General features: G+C 39.4%; 1 protein-coding gene and 1 pseudogene across 4 annotated transcripts in view; one reads left to right on the top strand and one right to left on the bottom strand.

Moving 5' to 3' along the window:
* Positions 1 to 19,238, top strand: part of SEMA6A (semaphorin 6A) — a 133,847-nt gene that overhangs the window by 4,704 nt on the left and 109,905 nt on the right. The gene's annotated exons all lie outside the window — the stretch shown is intronic.
* On the bottom strand, positions 7,069 to 7,586 carry LOC697734 (small ribosomal subunit protein uS11 pseudogene; annotated as a pseudogene). Its single transcript, XR_003730511.2, has one exon. The product of XR_003730511.2 is annotated as a small ribosomal subunit protein uS11 pseudogene (transcript).

Genomic DNA, 19,238 nt, shown 5'->3' with positions numbered 1-19,238 from the left:
ACTGTTGCATATAGTCTATACACAAGGGTATCTTGCTTTGTGAAACAGATGAGCTCTTGCAAAACTTTATTACAATAATTCCATTTACACCAATAGAGGGTATCATATCAAACCATAATACACTGATGATTCCCAAGTAACCTCTTCAGCTTAGACCTCTCTCCTGGACCTCACAAAAAACCAGCGCTTAGTGGGTAGGCAGCTCCTCCTGAACCTAATAGAGGTCTCAAATTTAGGTTTAAAAAACCTAATTCTGTATCTTTCTCCCCCATATCTGCCTTTCTCATAATCTTCTCCATCATAGTAAATGGCAACTCCATTCTTTGAGTTGCTGGCCTGAGTTTAGTTCTCCTTGAAGCTTCTCTCTCACACCTACATCCATGGTGGCTGCCATGCTGTTGGCTCCACCTTCAGAATGCCTGCCGGCTTCCTTCAGGTGATCCTCCTCTGTGTGGCCCTCACATTGGCCAAGCCATGGTCCTCTCCTGCTAGGTTTTCATGCCAGCTTCCCAACTAGCTTTCCTGCCTCTGCTCTTTTCTCAATGCAACAGGCAAAACACAGCAGTGATTTTTTCTTAAACTAAGCCCTATCAGATCACTACTCTGCTCAGATGTTTTCCCATCTTATTCCAATAAAAGCCAAGTCCTTCCTTTGGTCTTTGCAGCCCCACATGATCTGCACTCAGGCTCCCGCCTCTCTGACCTCCACCCCTTGGGCTTCCTTGAATTTGTCAAGCATGGCATATACTTGGGGGCCTTTGCAAGGACTTACTCTTTCATGCCTTGGGATGGTTCTTTCCCCAGATAGCTACATGATTTGCTTCTCACATTCTTCAGGTCTCTGTTCAAATGTCACTTTCTCAGTGAAGCCTTTTGATCCCCTTATTTACTTTACTCTTTCCCACAGAACTCCCCACTGCTTGGCAGTCCTTATTTTTTTCTTAGCATTTTTCACAGTCTGACAAACTATATGTTGTCCTTGTTGATTTTCTGTCTTCCACTAGAACATAATGCCATAAGGATAGACATTTTTAGGTTTTATTCACTCTGGCACCTAAAACTGTGCCTGGCACATCATGGGCCATCCATAACAAGTGTTTGTTGAATGAATAAACAGTGAATCTTTTTTTGCAAACAACTAGTCTTTATTTTATCTATTTTGTCTGCCTTTTATATCATGTTTTTATCAAATGAGATACTTCATGCATGAATGTGTGTGTGTGTATAATCTTCCAAGCACATAGGTGGTATGGCTCATGCATCATTAGTGGAACATTCACTGTGTTGTTTTTCCAGTGGTAGTGATGGATTGGAGCCTGTTCATTCCCACACTCTCACCCAGTCCCCTCCTGTGTCCAAGAGCACACATCTGTGAGACACCTGGTTGTAACTGGAGGGAGTCTGAGTTAGGTAAAATCAACTTGCCAGGAAACAGAGCTAAGAAGACAGCCAGCATTTATGGGGCTTGAGCTTTTGACCCTGGCCTCATTTGTTCTGCATTCTAACCACTGACCACAGAATGTTCTTGTTTTTTTGGAGTTTGCTAATAGTAGTTTTAAAATTCAACTTTCTGTCAGGAGAATATAGCATACTTTATTAACCCATGTTTCTTCCCCGTACCCATACAGTATATCTGCTGTTGAGGATTCTGCACTTGGAGTCAAGAAGACTTGGGTTCCAGACTCTTACTACCTTGGACAAATCACTTAACTTCCCTGAGGCTGCATTATTTTAACTGAAAATTGTGAATAGTAAACCTATTCTTCCCAACTTATAGGATTGCTGGGAGAATACGAAATCATGAATGTGAATGTATTTAGCGAAATATTACACGCACTCTGGAAATTTGGGAAGTTTGATGTTAACCCCCTCTTTCCCACTCCAGACCCTGGATATAACAGAGATCCTACTTCATCTTCTAAATTATTTTTAGAAGAATATACACTGTTCATGTAGTTTTAGTGTAAATCACATCATGCAACTAAATAATATGTTTGAATTCATTGAAATTGTACAGTTCACTTAGAGCATGGATAGCAACTTTATTAATTAGAACACCAACCATGTCAAGGAAACATTGCTTTCAACATGGTCATTAAATCAGGCAAGGTCATGGGAGTGCCACTCTGCCAGGAATTATTTTAAAAGTAAGGTAATTGTTTTTGCTCAGTTAAATTCTGAAATAGTTCAAATCAATGTAATCATTAATGTAACACAGATATGTCAGGGTGAACTAGGACTACTAGAAGTTTCCATCTTTGCTGTAACAAGGCCAAATTCATTAGATTTTGTGGCATGAAGTTAATAAATGTGAAGGGAGTGTTGGAGGGAATGTAGTGGACAGCTCTAGAGGCATTGCTGAAGTCATGCTTTTTTGACAGACAATATACATGGATTTGTTTTGCCATTTACTAACAGTGGGACTTTAAGCCAGTTTCTTTTCTCCTTCAGTTTTCATTTGCAAAGTGCTTGTATGATGATAATGTTATGGTTCTGAGAAGAATAAATGTGATAACATCTTTAAAATGCATAGCACAGTAACATCTGTAAAATGCATGTCACAATGCTGGGCACACAACAAGCAGTCATTCAACATAAGGTATTATTTTTACTTGAGTAAGAGTAGTTATGAAAAATGCCCTAGGAATGGATTTTGAAAAAGCAGATAGTACCTTTATTGTGGGGGGCAGGGGAAATAGTACAAAAGGAAATGGCTCTGAATCTGTAATATAAAGAGATGATGCAAAAGGAAACAACCTTTGGACTAGAAATAAACATTCATACCATAAACAGGCCATAATGTCTTGGGTTTTAAGTTGAGGAGCATGTGAACACGACACTTGCAGGGAAACAGGAAGCAGGGAAACTTTGGAATTTGAAATATCACACCCGAAACATGGAAGGAAAAAAACACTGTATATAAAAAGTAATAATAACAAGAAGCAGACTCTTATATCAAATAGGAGCCCAAGGGATAGCTTTTTTAAAATGATAGCTGTCACTTATTAACATTTTAGTGAGAAAATGTACACTCTGCACCTACGTTTAGAATCTGAATTCAACCCATAATGACTATTTTAGGGATGAGTTGAATTCCCAAGGACCACACCTGTCTTAGGAGAGAAACCCGGCTGCTGATTGGAACCCTTGAGGAGGTTGTGGCTAGGCCTTCTGCAAGAAGGTCTTCAGGGTGGCCATGCATCTGCCAAGTCACTCTTCCCTGGCCAAGCTTGAAATCAGTTTGTTAGAGTGTGAATCTCCCAGCAAAAGCAAACTACTGCCTTCTACACCAAAGGCAGGAAATAATTGGCTGACCCCAGTAGAGATAGCAGTTATTCTACTGACAGACACACTACTACAAAACCTGAAATTTGATTCAAATGATAGTCATACAAGTTCTTATCAGTGAGAAAAATCTGACTTCTAAAAGGCACAGCTGAAGGGGAAATAAATTGATGTTATCACCACAATTCCCTGCTACCATTATGTTTTCTAGGAATGCCTCCATGGCTTAGAGTTACAGTTATTTTCATGTAGGAAATAAAATGTTCTCAAACTCTGTAAGTGGAAAGGGAATGGAAAGAGTGTGAGATAAATCAGTAATTAACATGCTGCAAGGACTGAAGTTTCAGATCCTTCTTAGCAGCCGGTATGGTGACTGTTGCTTTGAAAGTATTGTTAGTAATAGATATTTCCTCATGCAGCCTTTAGACTTGAAGCTTTCTTTTAATATTCCTGGGTGCTCTCTAGGAATTTCCAACTAACCTATAATTGTCATCTGTAGAAAATTAAATTCAAAGAACCCATGCCAATTAAAAAAATTTAGCAGAAGCAGCTCTAAAATTGGTGCTGTTCACCCCTTTCTTAGCCCTTTTGCCCCTCTACGCTTCAAAGACCAGCCTTTGGCCATGATTTGATTTGAAGCATTTATAGAACAGAACAGGATCTGGCATTAAATACAATGAAAACATGCCACTGGAAAATAAACATTGTTAGAGACTGGGAAGAAATAAAGATTGTATTAATTATGGTTTAATGTTCTATGAGAGTTTTACAGACAAGCTCTCTGTGATGGATCCATTCTTCTTTCCCTGTTCCTATTCCTGATTCGTTTTTTAAAGAAGAATATTCAATCTTTTCATTAATATTGCAGCGACTTCAGCACTTCCCTGCCCCTCCCCCAGACTCCTACTGTCCTTGAATGAGGAAACTGAGAGAATACTGATTGAGCTGCTGAATGGAAATGTTCCTTTCCTGAAAATGGAATGCTTTACACAAAATTGCATTCCACAAAAAAACACTCAAAACAATTCAACAACTGTCCCTCCGCCTTTCTACCCAGAGAGCCACTTGACTTCATTCACATATTTTGGTTTTTCAATGTATTTGTTCTTAGGCCTCAAATACCCAGGTGGAAAACCATTCTATTAAGCCTTTCACTATTTTTAAAACATGAGCATCTGAGTTTCTAAGAACATTCTCATTCCTGCATAGTGAGTGATAAATAGAAACCAAATTGTTTATAGCATTCTAAACTCAAGTATACGTGGCAGAATGGCAGTGGAGTTGATTTTTATAAGAATACTTGTTAATGGTTTTCGAGATGGATTCTGTGCTAATTCTTCTTGTATCATGAATGATGGCCCTAGCTAGACACTGTCGCTGGGATCTTCATCTATTAATCATGGAGGCTGCTTTCTTATTCGGTTGCCATAGTTTCAGTGCCTCAGATAGTGTTGGGGTGTCTTGGGAAAGGTTTGAGATATACTAGGGCTTGCAAGCCTTGCAGTTATTTTGGCAGTTGTGCTCTGAAAAACTGAAAACCGCTTCTCATATAATTCAGTGTTGGATTAAAAGAGGCAACTTCTGAGAGTGTCTCCCTGGACCTTGTTATGTGCACATCCAGCTGATATTTACTCCAGGATTTGCCTCTTGCTCAGTCTTGCTGGCAAAAAAAAAAAAAAAAAAAAAAAAAAAAAAATCAAAATACAGTCCAGAGGCTGATGTCACTTTCATATTTCAACAAGAAAGCAAAGGGGTGCAAACTCTTCATTAAGGCTATTCACAAATGTGGAGGTAAATGAGGGCATTCACGACTTTGCTTAAAATTTCAGCTTCATAATTTCGTTTTGGCTCTGCAGATTACTAAATAAATAAAATGACATCATGATTGCTGTGTGTTGTGTGTTATTTTGGCAATGGAAACATGTAGAGCTTTACTTCAGGTTTTTAACCTTTCCTTTTTTACACTTGACACTCATTGCTAAGGAGCCACAGACCATTTTACTGTATTTTGCAACAAAAGGCACATACATTTTGGACGGTGGGTCTGCTGCTTTGTCAACTCTTGAATAGTATATGAACATTTTTCATTTATTTAATAATTTCAATATTTTGCTATTTTTTTTTTTTTTTTAGGTTTGTGACTGTAGGGTTGATTAGAAAATGTTCTCCAGTGGTGTATACGTTGTGTGACTTGGTCAAGAAAGGATTTGGGGAGTAAATTGCTGTAAGAGGGTGATACACATACCCACATTCCGGTGATTTATGTGCTTCACGTGTGATGTAGAACACAGCTTGCTTCTGTTAGGCAAATTTGGCCTTGTGTAACAGATAGTGGTACACTTCATGTTTCAGTTTCCATTTCTCAAGTGGACTTTCAAGGACTCCTGCCAGTCTAAGCCAAGCAATTTAATTCCTTTGTAGATTAAAACATAAAATAATCTCACACTGGAAGCAAACAGTGCTGAATTCAAGACATGTAAAGCATAAATGAAAATCTAGGCTGATTTAGAAGAAGAAACTTTGAATTCCTTACAAATGGGACTAATCTAGAAAATTAGTCATATTTTTTTTCCTTTTTACTAGAAAATGACTAGTTTTTATTTCAGAGTGAGCTTCAAAGCAGCGTTTTAAATTTCTCCAGATCCAGCCTGCCAAAATTTTTGTGTAAGATCAACAAGCATTTTTAATGCACGTGCCTATTTTGTTGACCCATCCCTTACCCAACCACACTAAAGGATTGATTTTAGAGGCCAATAATGTGAAGTAAATTAAAAGGATAACATGGCCTTAATTGCTACTGGCTTCACCAGGCTTCTAGGCACCGGAATTTCTTGTGGAGAAACACTTTTAAGTGTCACAGCAGTTTTTGATCATGTGGTCTGGCTCACCCAGAGGCTTCAATTATCTCCCAGCCCTTCTCCACTTCCCCTCAGATATCTCCAAGAAGCAAAGAAAATGTGCATTTGTAAATTCAGTATTATGGACCCCTGATTATTTAGCAGGGTAAGAAAATAGGTTCTGTTCATTTTACCGTATTTGCATAGGCTAAATGTTTAAACAACAACAAAAGACATGGAATGGAGGAGAACAGTGGGACTAACTAAGATCAAAGCTTTTTTCATTAAAAAGAATTTTGTTGAATTGAGTTCATTCTCCTCTCAAATGATAACAAGATTGTGATTACTCTTGGGTGTCGGGTTAGACACAACATTGCACACGTAGCCTTAAGAAAAGTAAAGAGTACTTTTTGTATGGATGTCAGTCAAATACAATGTGGACTTTAATTAACCTTAATTAATGATTTCTGATTACAGATTTTCTTTTGTATGCCTTGGAGGCTGTATTTAGGTAGAGTATTTTCAGCCAGTAGTGACATGAACTTGCTTCTTTTGTCTTGCATGCAAACCACACTAGATTCTCATTACAATGAAAAATGTGATTCTACATCATTTCAGAATGGTCATACAAAGAATGAAATATCACTTGGGGAACAACTGAAATTTGTAAGTGGTGTGGAGTATTTGAATCTTCAGAGGAATCATTTCTAATTCTAAAGGAATTTACCTATCAAAATTGCTGATATTTACTGGCTTCTGGCTGGATTTGAGGCCATTCCTTCCAAAGATTGAATGAGATTTTAAGTGGTGCCCCAGTTCTTTCAAATAAAAGCATACTACAGAAGTACTGGACCTAGTAGCATTTCCATTGTCCAAGTGTACCCTTTACAAAGTACTAAACATAACAACTAGGGAATATTGTAGACAATGTGGAGAATTGGGCATCTTTTTTTTTTTTCCATGAAGGCAATTTATTAACAGAAAATATTTTGAGGAGTCTTGTTCACAGAGAGCGACCACGGCGACCCCTCTTCCTGTGGGTGCTGCCAAAGGGGATGGGGGTGACGTCCTCAATCTGCCCCATCTTCATACCAGAGGGGGCAAGGGCTCTGAGGGCCGACTGGGCCCCAGGTCCGGGGGTCTTGGTCCTATTGCCTCCTGTGGCCCAGAGTTCCTTGCACCTCTGAGCCACATCCTGGGCAGCCAACATAGCAGCATATGGCGAGGATTCATCTCAGTCTGCCTTCACCTTCATCCCACCAGTCACACGGCAGAGGGTTTCTTTGCCAGAAAGATCAGTGACATGGACAAAAGTGTCATTGAAGGATGCAACGATATGGCAGACACCAAATACGTTTTTGCCTTCAGCCACCTGAGGTCAGAGGCTGATGACCTGTTCTTCCTTTTCCTTCCCCTTTCGAGGTGCCATTTCTGCACGTTGTCTCCAGACTCCACACCGGAAAGAGTGGGCCTTATTTTTGATTAAAAGTACTTTTTCCTGTGTCATGAGTTTTAGAGCAGATATCAAAAACCTAAATAAGGATGTTAATGTGCTATTTACATTCAACTTTTAACTAGAGGGTCTGATAAAGGCTAGATATATTAATGCCAATTTATGAATTAAATTTCTCTGTGAACAATTATTTTGTAGCTTATACAAAACCCTAATAGCATATAACCCATCTAGTTTAGTGTAATTATGCTTATGAATTATAAATACTTAGCTTTTACAATTAGACTTACCGATCTGTAGGCACCTTAATGAGAAATTACCGAAATTAAATTGATTCATAATATTTGCTGTACTGTGTTCCAGGGTAGTGGTTATCTAAAATAAGTTTTAGAGCATGTGTCTGACCGCATGCAGTATGGCTTTACTTTTAATAGAAAAAACGTCCTCTCTGTTGCATGATCCCACCTCTGTCCAAGGAGGAGATGTCAAAAGTTAGAAAAAGCAGAGTAGTTTCATATGTAGTCAAGAGAAAAGGTAACACATCTTTTGGATACATTTTTTTTAATTATAAAGGGATGTTCAGAGTACAGGGAAAGGTTTCTATTAAAAAGTCAACTTTTATCTACAAGGTGTTTCCTCTCATTTGTGATGAGGGGGAAGTTCAGCATGTTCAATATGCTGGTTAATTAATTCTCCAGGGATATCTCCGAGTGTGATGCTTTCGTTTTCATATTTTGTTGTGTCCAAAACACAAAACCTGTTAATATTGCCCAAACACATCCGTTCCCAAGAATTAAAAGGACAATGTAATTGCCTTTGCTGCTAGAAAACAGCTACATCGAGTTCTCCAGCAGATCTTCCAACATGCCAGGTGTGCAAGACAAGCCTTTGAAATGTTGTGAATAACTTGACATTATCACATTGTTATTGAAATGCAAATTCTGTGTAGAACATGAAAGCGTTTTAAATGTACGAATAGGACAATGCAAGTCGTCAACCATACTTAGTCTTAACTTGCCTGTTCTGTGAAAAGTAATCATAATGTATTTGCATCTTTTATTGTTTTTCCTTGGCCATGTTTAAAGTGCTCAACACACCTTCCTGGGTGGCACCTTGTTGGGGACAGAATAGATTGGCTCCCAGCTTTGAGGTGTTTAGATAGGGCTGTTCTGCCCAGGAAGGAGATACGTTTCCCCAAATTAGTCTTGCTGAGTTCTACAATACAATTAGAAGTCAGCCTTACTGACTGTATTTAATGGTGTTATTATTAACAATAAAGACTGTTTATATAGTGCTTGTATTTTTCAAAGTGTGTTTATAAACATTGCCTTATTTCGTCTTATCACAACCCTCCAGGTTAGGCAGGATAGGTATTATTACACCCAATTTAAAGATGAGATAACAGGTTCAAAGAGGTCAAGTAATTTGCCTAAGAGCACACCTCTGGTAAGGGAAGGGCCTGGACAAGGTCCCAAACCATATGAATCTGAGTTTTGTGCTCCTCCATATCGCTGTGTTGTTTACTCAGTATTTAAAATTTAAAAAGTATTAAAATTGTCCAATCCTAGTTGTTCTCACATGGCTCCTATTACACAGAAGTGAATCCTGACACAGAACAAGTTTAGAAGTAGCTTTTTGAGGATTTCATCTGAGGTTTTAGTGCAACCGGGACCTAAATTCCTACTTCTCAGTGAAATACCATTGCTAGGAGGGGACACTCACTGTCTCTGGAGGTTCTTAGGGTCTTGAGTCAAAGTCACCCTAAGAAATATCAAATGGCAAATGGTAGGTGATTTTATTTGGGATTCTAGTCCTATTTTATGGTCGGGATAAAAATAAATAGTTACATAAGGGTGGCAGTTTTGACCCTGGCACAGGGTAGAACTGGAGGGACAGAAGTTTGAATTAGATACTCTGTCAGGAATATCCTCCTGGGACTTGCAACTCATACCTATAAAACAAACACGTTTTTAGCAAGGAATGAAATAGACTGCATGGCACAACCTAAGTGAATCTTCCCTCTGACAAAGGTCATTGTACTCTGGTTCAGGCTACTAGATCTAGTGAAAGCAGCAGCTCAATTTAATTCAATAGATAATATATTTAGCACCTACTCTTGGCAAGGAAAAATTCTACACACTGCAGAGAGACAGCGATGAACTAGTTCAGAATTTACTGCTTGCGTACCTACTGTAGGCCCACATTTTAGTGAAGAAGGTAGAGATGTGAAAAATCTTTCTAGTGTAAGGTATGACTATTCTCTGTCCCAAATGCAGAATGCAGAAGATGCTAAGAAGGCGAAAAGTGGCTCTGTCCAGCTGGGAGATCAGGCTGGGCTCCATTGAAGGAGGAAGCATTTCAATTGCGGAGTGAGGTCTCCGTATTTGGGAGGCAAGGGGGAGGAGGAACAGTGGGGTGAAGGGAAAGGCAGGAGCAAGGCCCAGAGATGGGGAATGTAGGACTTGGCCCCTGAACAGCAAGGGACCCTCCTGGTGACTGGAGCACAGGGACAACATGATGTGGGGAAGCCCTGAAGACAGAGGAGGCATTGAGGCAGCTTGTGGAGGGTTCTGCCCAGGGTGCTGCAGGTGGCTGAAGCTTTTCAGCAAGAGGATGATGTCACCAGATACGTGTTTTAGAAGTATAAATCTGCTAGGACTGTGAGTGGAGAAAGGAAACAGATTTTGGGTATGTTGGCATCGTACAGCCAACAGGATTTGGGGCCAGTTGGATGTGTCGGGTAAGGGAGGGGAAGGAGTAAAAAATGGTTCCAAGGTATCACCTCTTGGGAGCTGAGTGGATGGTTGTGGCATTGGCCAGGACAGGAACCCAGGTTTACAGACAAAACATTTAACTGCTGTCATAAACCGTATTTAAGTGACACATAATAAGCACAACACCAAAGTCCAACACCTAGTTGCAACGCTCTCTTATTGGTCGGAACTCCGAGAGCACACCAACAAACAACACAGGTCGGTGTGGAGCAATGCGCTGTTTTCATGAGACCCTAGCTGCAGACAGGCTGAGGCCTAACATGGCGTCAGCCCCAAGTGAGGACGGGGCAGGGGTTTTATAGTCTCCTCTAAACAGGAAGTGTCCCAGTCTGACGTAATTGCTACGTGATACCCTGATGGCCTCTCTCAATCTCAGGGGGGTAACTATCTTCTGGCGCATTGGGACTGGGCCTGAGGAGGGAGGAGTTATTCATCCTCCCAAGCTTTCAGGCCGGGGGAGAATGTTTCACTAGTCCTATTGTGCTCACCCTCAGCTCTTCACAAAGAGTGCTAAAGTTTTTAAGATTAAGTATGTTTAAACTGTCGCCATTTGATCTGGCAGTTGGGACCACTTTCTTCAACCTTAGGGAGATTCATACCATAATATGAGGTGGCTAACACGAGGAAGACGGAAGCACGTTCATTGCATCTATAAAAACCACTGTTACAAATGGGCAGGAGGACCAAGCGCTAAATGGTCTGTTCATGTAAAAATCGGGGCATATATGGAGCCATCTAGTTCCTGTTTATTTCATTCCAAACAATTTTACTTTATGAAAGTTTTTAAATTCTGAAATTAGATATACATGTGTTCTCCCTCTCACCCCATCTCAATATTGGGCATATTTATATGTGTATTTATCTTTTAAATTGCCATGTGCAACTGAGATGTTACAGATGATGTAGTTCACAAAACACAACGCTTAAATTGTGTTGATTTAATAAGACAGTGTTAATCAGACAGCTAGGCCTTTTTTTTTCTTTTTTTGCTGCATTGTGCTAAAATTGAACACCGCTTATATAGTGGACAGGAAAATGTGTTCAGTGATATTTTACTTAGGAATAAGTAAATCTTCATTGCATAGATGATTGGGGAATCACAAATTTCATTTTATGGTTTCAACCTTTAAGTGTTGATACGGTACAGTTGTCCAGAAGAATCTTTTGATGTCTCTACTAGTTTAGCTAATACTTATACTATTTAAAAGAATCCTTAAATGATGGGTATTCTCTAATGCATGCGGGGCTTAAAACCTGGATGATGGATTCATAGGTGCAGCAAACCACCATGGCACATGTATACCTATGTAACAACCCTGTACGTTTAGCACATGTATCCCAGGACTTAAAGCAAAATAAAAATTAAAAAAGATGGGTATTCTATATTTATCTTTCATGTTGCATTTTTCTTTGTGGGGTTTCTAAATAAAACTTGTAACATGAATGTTTTTATTCTCATTCTGTATTTTAAAAAGAAGCTGAGTAACAAAAGGAAAACAAAACAGGATTGGAAAAATCAACTATTTTCAAGGGGCTTTAACAAACCGAATATCTAGAAAGGTTCTAGAGAACCTTTATGAAACTGTTTGCTTGGATGTCTTATTTTAAAGGCATATTAGAAGTAAAAATTAAGGAATGATTTGATTTTTAAAAAATGTTGGGACACCGTATTTGAGTTGGTATCATAATGCCGAGAAACTGAATTATAGATTATTTATCTATTACATGCCACATTATTGCATAGTTGTGCTATCGCTTGTTTCAAACTTTACTTGGAGGCTGCCCTCTAGTGTTACTGAATCTCAGCACAAGCACTTTTGTTTAGATCCCATGAAAGGTGACAAAACACACAGAGGATGCTACCATCTAGTCAGCAGCTAGATTGTTAAGTTTATGATACATAGTTTGAAAGATTTTGAATAAATTAAAATGTGCACATCACCAGTGCTCTTGATGGCATAGAAGACAACATTAGAAAAAACACACACCGATGACTGTGAATTGAAGCCATATCCGGAATATGAAGTCTAACACACGTTTTAGGACTACCTTAACCAATTAACTTCACTTTTATTTTCTATTTTGTATGTGCAAAAAAGCTACATGTGATAAAATAAGCTCTGTCTAAATAAAGCTATAAGAACTTCTTCAGTTAGTTTAACTAAAAATTACAAGTATTAAGAAAAGCACTTTGGGAGGCCAAAGCAAGCCAGTTGCTTGAGGCCAGGAGTTTGAGATAAGCCTGTGCAACATGGTGAAATCCCATCTCTACTAAAAATACAAAAATTAGCCAAGAGTGATGTCTCACGCCTGTAATCCCAGCAACTTGGGAGACTGAGGCATGAGAATTGCTTGAACCCAGGAGGTGGAGATTGTGCCACTGCACTGCAGCCTGGGAGACAGAGTGAGACTTTCTCAAAAAACAGAAAGAAAAGTATTTCAACCACCATTGGGTGGGATGTGTTTGACCAGACAGCCTCAAAGTTTATGATATAATTAGTCCTCAGAGAGGACTAAACACATTTTTCTATTCCAAACCTTCAAAGAGTAGATCCAAGCACTTTACAGATTATTCTCTAAAGATATTAAGAAGAGAAGCACACCCGCAACCTAAACGGTGGTGTTAAGTACTTTTCTGACAATAGTGCCAACTCTGCTTTTTCTTGGATGAAGAGTAAGCATACACCAGAGTCTGCAGAAAGTGGGGAGAGTAAATTTCAGACACAGTAGCTATTTTTTGCGTGTATAATGATGGCATTCTCAGTGGATTATGAAGGTAACGTTGCAACACTCCAAGTACATTCAGCTCACAGCAGCAGAGTGACTGACGTGTGTTCTATAAAAATGGTTACTGGTAACGGTGATTTTCCAGTTTTGAAACTCAGATCAGGAAGAACAACTAAAACCATATTAGTGCTAGACACACACAAAATGAAGCTGAACACCAAAATGACACTTGGAAGTCAGCTTTTCTTCTAGAGGGGTGTTACGAAAGAGTAGTTAAAAGTATGGGCTCTGGAGGTTGCTATTCTATTGGCTGTGAGATCTTGGGAACATTACTTAACATCTCTGCGCCTCGTATTCGTCATCTGTAAAGGGGAGATACTAATGGCACCTACCTCATAAAGGGAGTCTGATGATTAAATGAAACAGTATGCACCAGAATGATGGTACAATAAAAATTAGCTATTAATATTTGACACCAAATCCTCCTAATATAATTAGATAAATTCAATGTTTTTGTCACCAGCAGGATATGGGTTCTTGACAAGTAAAACTAAAAAGACAGGATGATGAGGAGATGATAGTGTCCAGATGAATCTGTCAGTTTCTGTCTCTATGTTCTTTTGTGTGTCAGAGCTTGGTTTAAAATAACTGAGTAAATAATCATGATTTCATGGTATTTAGGAAATATAGTGTATGCCTACCATGTGCAGAGAGCTAAATTAGATCCTATTGGATATTTCTAAAATATTAAATAAGGCATTAGGGGTTAGGTGACTGTGTTTTGCTACAGTTTTTATTTGCCTTTGTTGGGTCCAGTGCCCAGTTAGGAGCCTATGTTTATCAGGCCCATGAGGCCCTGAGCTATAGCCTTCCTGTCTTCTGTTCTCAGAGGAAGAAACTCTGAGGTCATAATATCAAGTGTTTCCTCACTGGGTGAGTGTTCTGAATGCAGTGTTTAGATTGTAGGTAATGTAGATTGTGTATTTGGAAACACAGTACTCAGGAATTTTCACTAACAAAGAGGGCCCAAAGATCTCTGTTAATTAATTAGATTTTTAAAAAATATGTATTTATCTTTTAGAGACTGATCTCCTTCTGTTGCCCAAGCTGAAGTGTAGTGGCATGGCATGATCATAGCTTACTGCAGCCCCGAGCTCCTGGGCTCAAGTAATCCTCCTGAGTAGTTGAGATTATAGGTGCACACTGAGCCTGGATAATTTTTACAATTTTTTTTTCTTTTTTTGGAGAGGGGGTCTTGCCATGTTGCTCAGGCTAGTCCAGAACTCCTGGCTTCAAGTGGCCCTCCTGCCTCAGCCTCCCAAGTAGCTGGGATTACAGGCATGAGCCACTGCACCTGGCTCTGTTAACTTAATGTTTGACTCAAAACCAATGTATAGATACAAACAAGTTTATTTTGTATAATAAAACTTTGTTATATGTGGCATTAACTACTTGTACCAATAAACTGAATTGTCAAATTGAGTCATGGGCTTTAAATACTTGTCCTTCACAAAATCAAATAGTTGAACCACTAAACAGCAAAGTGGGTAATTTGGAAAGTAAAGCCCTATTCTGAGCCTGCCTTCACCCCTACTTCACTGAGGTGTAATGAGGAGATAGAAAAGAAGTTGGGTGAGTCAAGAAGAGAAACAAGGGTTGAACTGATCATTAGCTCTCAAGCAAACAAGAGTTAATTGTGGCTTTATCCATTCCAGTTTACTCGGGTGGGCAGAACGTGATTCACAAAAATAAGGAACTTGTTGGTCAGGGGTTAGGGAATGTGCTAACAACAGCTTGGAGACTGGGTGTCTCTGGAGCTGGATAATGGGAACTGGGGCCCCTCCTTCCCAGTAGCAGAGAGGATTGTGTTCATTTGGTATTCACCCAAAGTCAGAACCATCTGACAGCTGTTTGGTGTTTCTTGTGAAATGGACTTGGGCCCTGACCAGATGCTAGTGGACAGATGTTCACAACACAAAAACCTTCATCAAAATAGGCATTAATTGGCACCCTCCTGACAATCTCAACAAATAAGACAGGAATGGGCTGCATCTGCTGTTGACCATCTCAATGCCCAAGCCTGCCTCTCCTGGCTTAGGGAGGAGGCCCTGTTGGGGAACTGAGCTTTCTCCATAGCCAGGGATTTTTGGTTCCAGGGCTTCTTGACATGAAACTCCCAAAAGGTATTGAATATTTGTTTTATATGTATATATGCTTGTATGTATGTACTTAATTGAAACCTTTTAAGAAGGTAGGCCAAGGAAGGATCATTTGGACTTCACCACCCACCTCTCACCAAGGCAAGTCTTAAAATGCAGAATCTTCTCCACAAAGTTGGTTGCTATGCAGTACTTTTTGAACAAATACTTTATACAAATTGTTACCTATTATCTTCATATGAACCCCTCCAAATAAATGTGTGTATTTGATCTGTGATGTAGTTTTGTGGAAATATTTTTGTTAAATGGATTTTAAAAACCTAAAACTGTTTTAAAGTGGATATTTCAGGGGCAAACTGATGCCCCATAAATCATTAGATAGGGCTTGCTCCTACTTGTACAGGATACAATTAAGTTTGATTTCAACAGTTCAACTATCTTTTTAGTGCCTGAGACACTTTTTGAGTAAGCATTCTCTCCTCTTTTTTTTCCTCTCAATTTTGCAAGTTGGGAACAAACTCTAACTCCTGGCTTATTATTAATACTGTTGGAATCCATTACCCATCTATGTACCGGCAAATAATAATTCTTTCTAAGGCAGGATGTAGTTTTACAATGTATGGTTTAAAACACTTTTACTGATGCTACTGTTTATTACTGTTTATTACAGTAGAAAGCCCTTTCCTACTACAGGGCTCTCTGTGGCCCTCCTCCCATCATTACCCATTGAAGTCTTCTTTTTCCCACTCCTCTCCAGAAATACAGATTTAAGAACGATCCATCCTCCACTACAGATATTTCCAAAACACAATCTGTATTAACCCAGCTAAGGCTGGACACATTTCACCAGTCATTTCTATAATTATTTATTTTAAAAAAATGATAGACGTGGTTGCTATATCATATGGAGTGTGAGAAACTATCTTATCATGGTACTATTCATCTTGGTTGAAAGGATGTTGGTTTTTTCCCCCTAACATCTCACTCAGGATTTCTCTGGACCAGGAATCCACCCCCTCTTTCCCATTCTCTAGTGTGGCTCCTGCCCCTTTGAATGAAAGGCTGCTCTGACTAAAGGAGCTAGAATATGCCCAGCAACCAAGGCCGGGTACTATTGAGTCCATTGTTTGCTCCCAGCACTGTGGAGCCAAATCTCATTTTATAGCACAGTGTGTTCTAGGAATTCCACTTCATCAGTACAACAGACCTTCTCTAATGCCTTCCTATTTTCCCCATTTGCTGCTGTCACAGGCAGCGCCACACAGTCCTGCGGCAGGCAATTATAATTCACTTCTCTCCAAGGCTCTGCTCTCCCCCTTTTGCAAGGGACCACAAGGCATCAGCTGCCATATTAAATAGACTCTAATGACACCAAGTGTGAGCCGCCAGAGCTGTGGTTGTGATGGTGTGTTTAAGATTTAATCCCTTTGAGGGACTGAACCTGGAGTTCAGAGGTGGTTTCACCGAGGTTTATAAGAAATTTCGCTAAGATTATACTTAATGGATTTTCAAGTACTGAAATGTATTTGTGTTTAAAGTGAATGTATTAATAAAACTTTCTGAACACAGTCACAAAAAATAGATCTGATAAAAAGTTATGTAATGTATTATTCAAAGTAATATAATGTAGTTGTCTAATAACAATATATGTGCATATGTGCTGTATGTACTCATTTTCCCTCTATAGTTTTCTAAGCAGTTTGCTTTTTTCTAAATGGAGAAGTGTCCTTTGGTGACTCACAGGATTCTGGGGAATGAGCGAATGCTCCCTAGAGCACGGCCAACTCCTCCTGGGCCCTTGTCTGTGCCAGGAGATGCTTTTCTCCTGGAGACAGGATTGCCATCATTAGTAATTTATCCCTACACCCAATCCATAAAAAATTTTACTCTTTAAAATGTTCCAGCATGTTTTGGCAATGGTGGAATGAAAATGTATTCGTTTTTGTCACATCTCGCAACGTTTTGGCAATACTTACGAAATTATTTTCTATTGGATTTGTAAAAGTGCCCCATTAGTAACACTTCCTGTAAGTGTTACTAATAAATAAATAAATAAGCTTTCCCATAGCTGTCCCCTCACCAAAATAGATCGGTTTTGAACCTTCCTGCCGGTAGAGAGGATGTGGCCTGATGCTCCCTCCAAGACGGTGGCTGTCTCACCTTTATACTGCCCGGGCCGCTTAACTAAATTGCTCCATGGCCTCATGTAGCTATGCTGAAGGATGGAGAAGAGCATCCCTTTAATGAACCCAGAGTATTTCATTTATTACCAAAGCATTAGTTGACCCAGAGAATGACCAAGTAATTAGTGTAAAGTTTTGCAGAGCTTTTTTATATGCACCATCTCATTTCATTCCTATAGTCCTCTATGGCACCTGCCTTTACCCTGGCTTGGAAAAATAGAACTTCTCCTCTTGACTAAAAAGATAGTCTGTGTAAAGTTATGTGTTTTATCACTTCACCCAAATATTGTTCTTTGCAATTTTCAACTTAACAAACTAAAACATATTTAAAAAAGTGGTTGACTACAAAATCCTTTTTTAAAATAAATGTGTACATCAGAGGAAGCCTTTAGGCCATAAATACTGTTATTTTATACATTCTAGGACATTTTAAAGAGCAGGATAAAGCCTGTAGCTCACCTTGCAGTGCTCTCCAGGTTAATCAGTGATTCTCTGACTGGTGTCAGTGACATTTGGTGGGTAGTGATTGGCATGCCTGTATTTTCCTTTGTCACCATTTCTTCAGGTTAATGTAGAAAACTGCAGTCAGAATTTACAGACAAAATCCTGTGACTTGCTCTCAGGAGAATCCTTGTGACAAACATCTGGCAGATATGTTTGAAAGTCCTATGATAGCTGTCAGAAAGTTGATGGCTCCTGATACGTTACGTTGTCAGTCCAGACACACTAATTCTTTAGTGGGATTATTGATGTTGTTGTAGCACATCTGCATTTAATTGCAGACAGGAAGCTGAAAGAGAAAGCTTCTTGTGATTACAACCTCTGAGATACCTGTTATATCTGAACTTAACAATCAGGTCAAAACTTAGCGGTGGGTGGGAAGGAAAAGATGTGCATGGGTGAAGAGACTGCATGTCACTGATGACTTGCAGAGAAGCCAGCACCTGGGTTCAAATCCACCACTCTCTAGCTCCTTTGGCCTCAGTTTCCTCCTCTGTAGAATGGAATATTAATAGCATCTGCCTCATAGTGTTGCTGTGAGGATTAAATTAGTCCATATGTATACATTCCCTTGAGTGCCCGTTACTTCATAAGCACTAGGTGTTTCCTATTTTTATGTTTCCCCCCAAATCTTCTGCTTTGTAAAGGTAAATCTTCTGCTGATAGAGGATGAGCTACAAAGAGAGAGAGAGAGTGTGTGTGTGTGTGTATGTGTGTGCGTGTGCTCCAGACTTTCTATCATGCAGGATTGATTCTACACTTTAATTGTAACATGGGCATATTTGACTTTTGTTGCTTACCTTATCCATTTTGACACCTCCCCTACTCTCAAAGTCCCTGCATGTCACTCGCTTCCTCTACTTTTTCCCTTCAGATTATTTCACTCATGTTCTATTTGGTCATGACCTGTACTTGTACCTCATCTAAGTGATGATTTATGAATTCCATAAAGCCACTCATCTTTGAGGCCCCCAAGAACAGAGACTATTCCCTAATGATCCTTTTGTGCAGTGTTAGTTGTTGAATGTGCTAACGGATGCCAACGTTTGAAACTGGTATTGATCTATGACCTCTTTTGACAATGTTAGATTCCTATAGTTTAGAGTGAGAATTTTAGGCATGAGGCTGCTTGAGGGACTGGGTTGCCCAAAACAAACCTGATCTCCAGGGTTTAAGTTTGGGCATCTATGAGTCAATGCCCATCAGGTGATTGTGATGATCAATCAATATTAGGAGCCTCTAATTTAATTAATCATCCTGAAAATAATGTTCCTTATGTGTAAGATTATTAGAAAACCAAGCTTTTCTCTCAGAGTTTT

This window comes from Macaca mulatta, chromosome 6, assembly GCF_049350105.2.
Source record: "Macaca mulatta isolate MMU2019108-1 chromosome 6, T2T-MMU8v2.0, whole genome shotgun sequence".
In the NCBI taxonomy this organism is placed as follows: domain Eukaryota; kingdom Metazoa; phylum Chordata; class Mammalia; order Primates; family Cercopithecidae; genus Macaca; species Macaca mulatta.
Note: the sequence above shows the minus strand (reverse complement) of the source record. Positions and strands in the feature narration are given on the sequence as shown.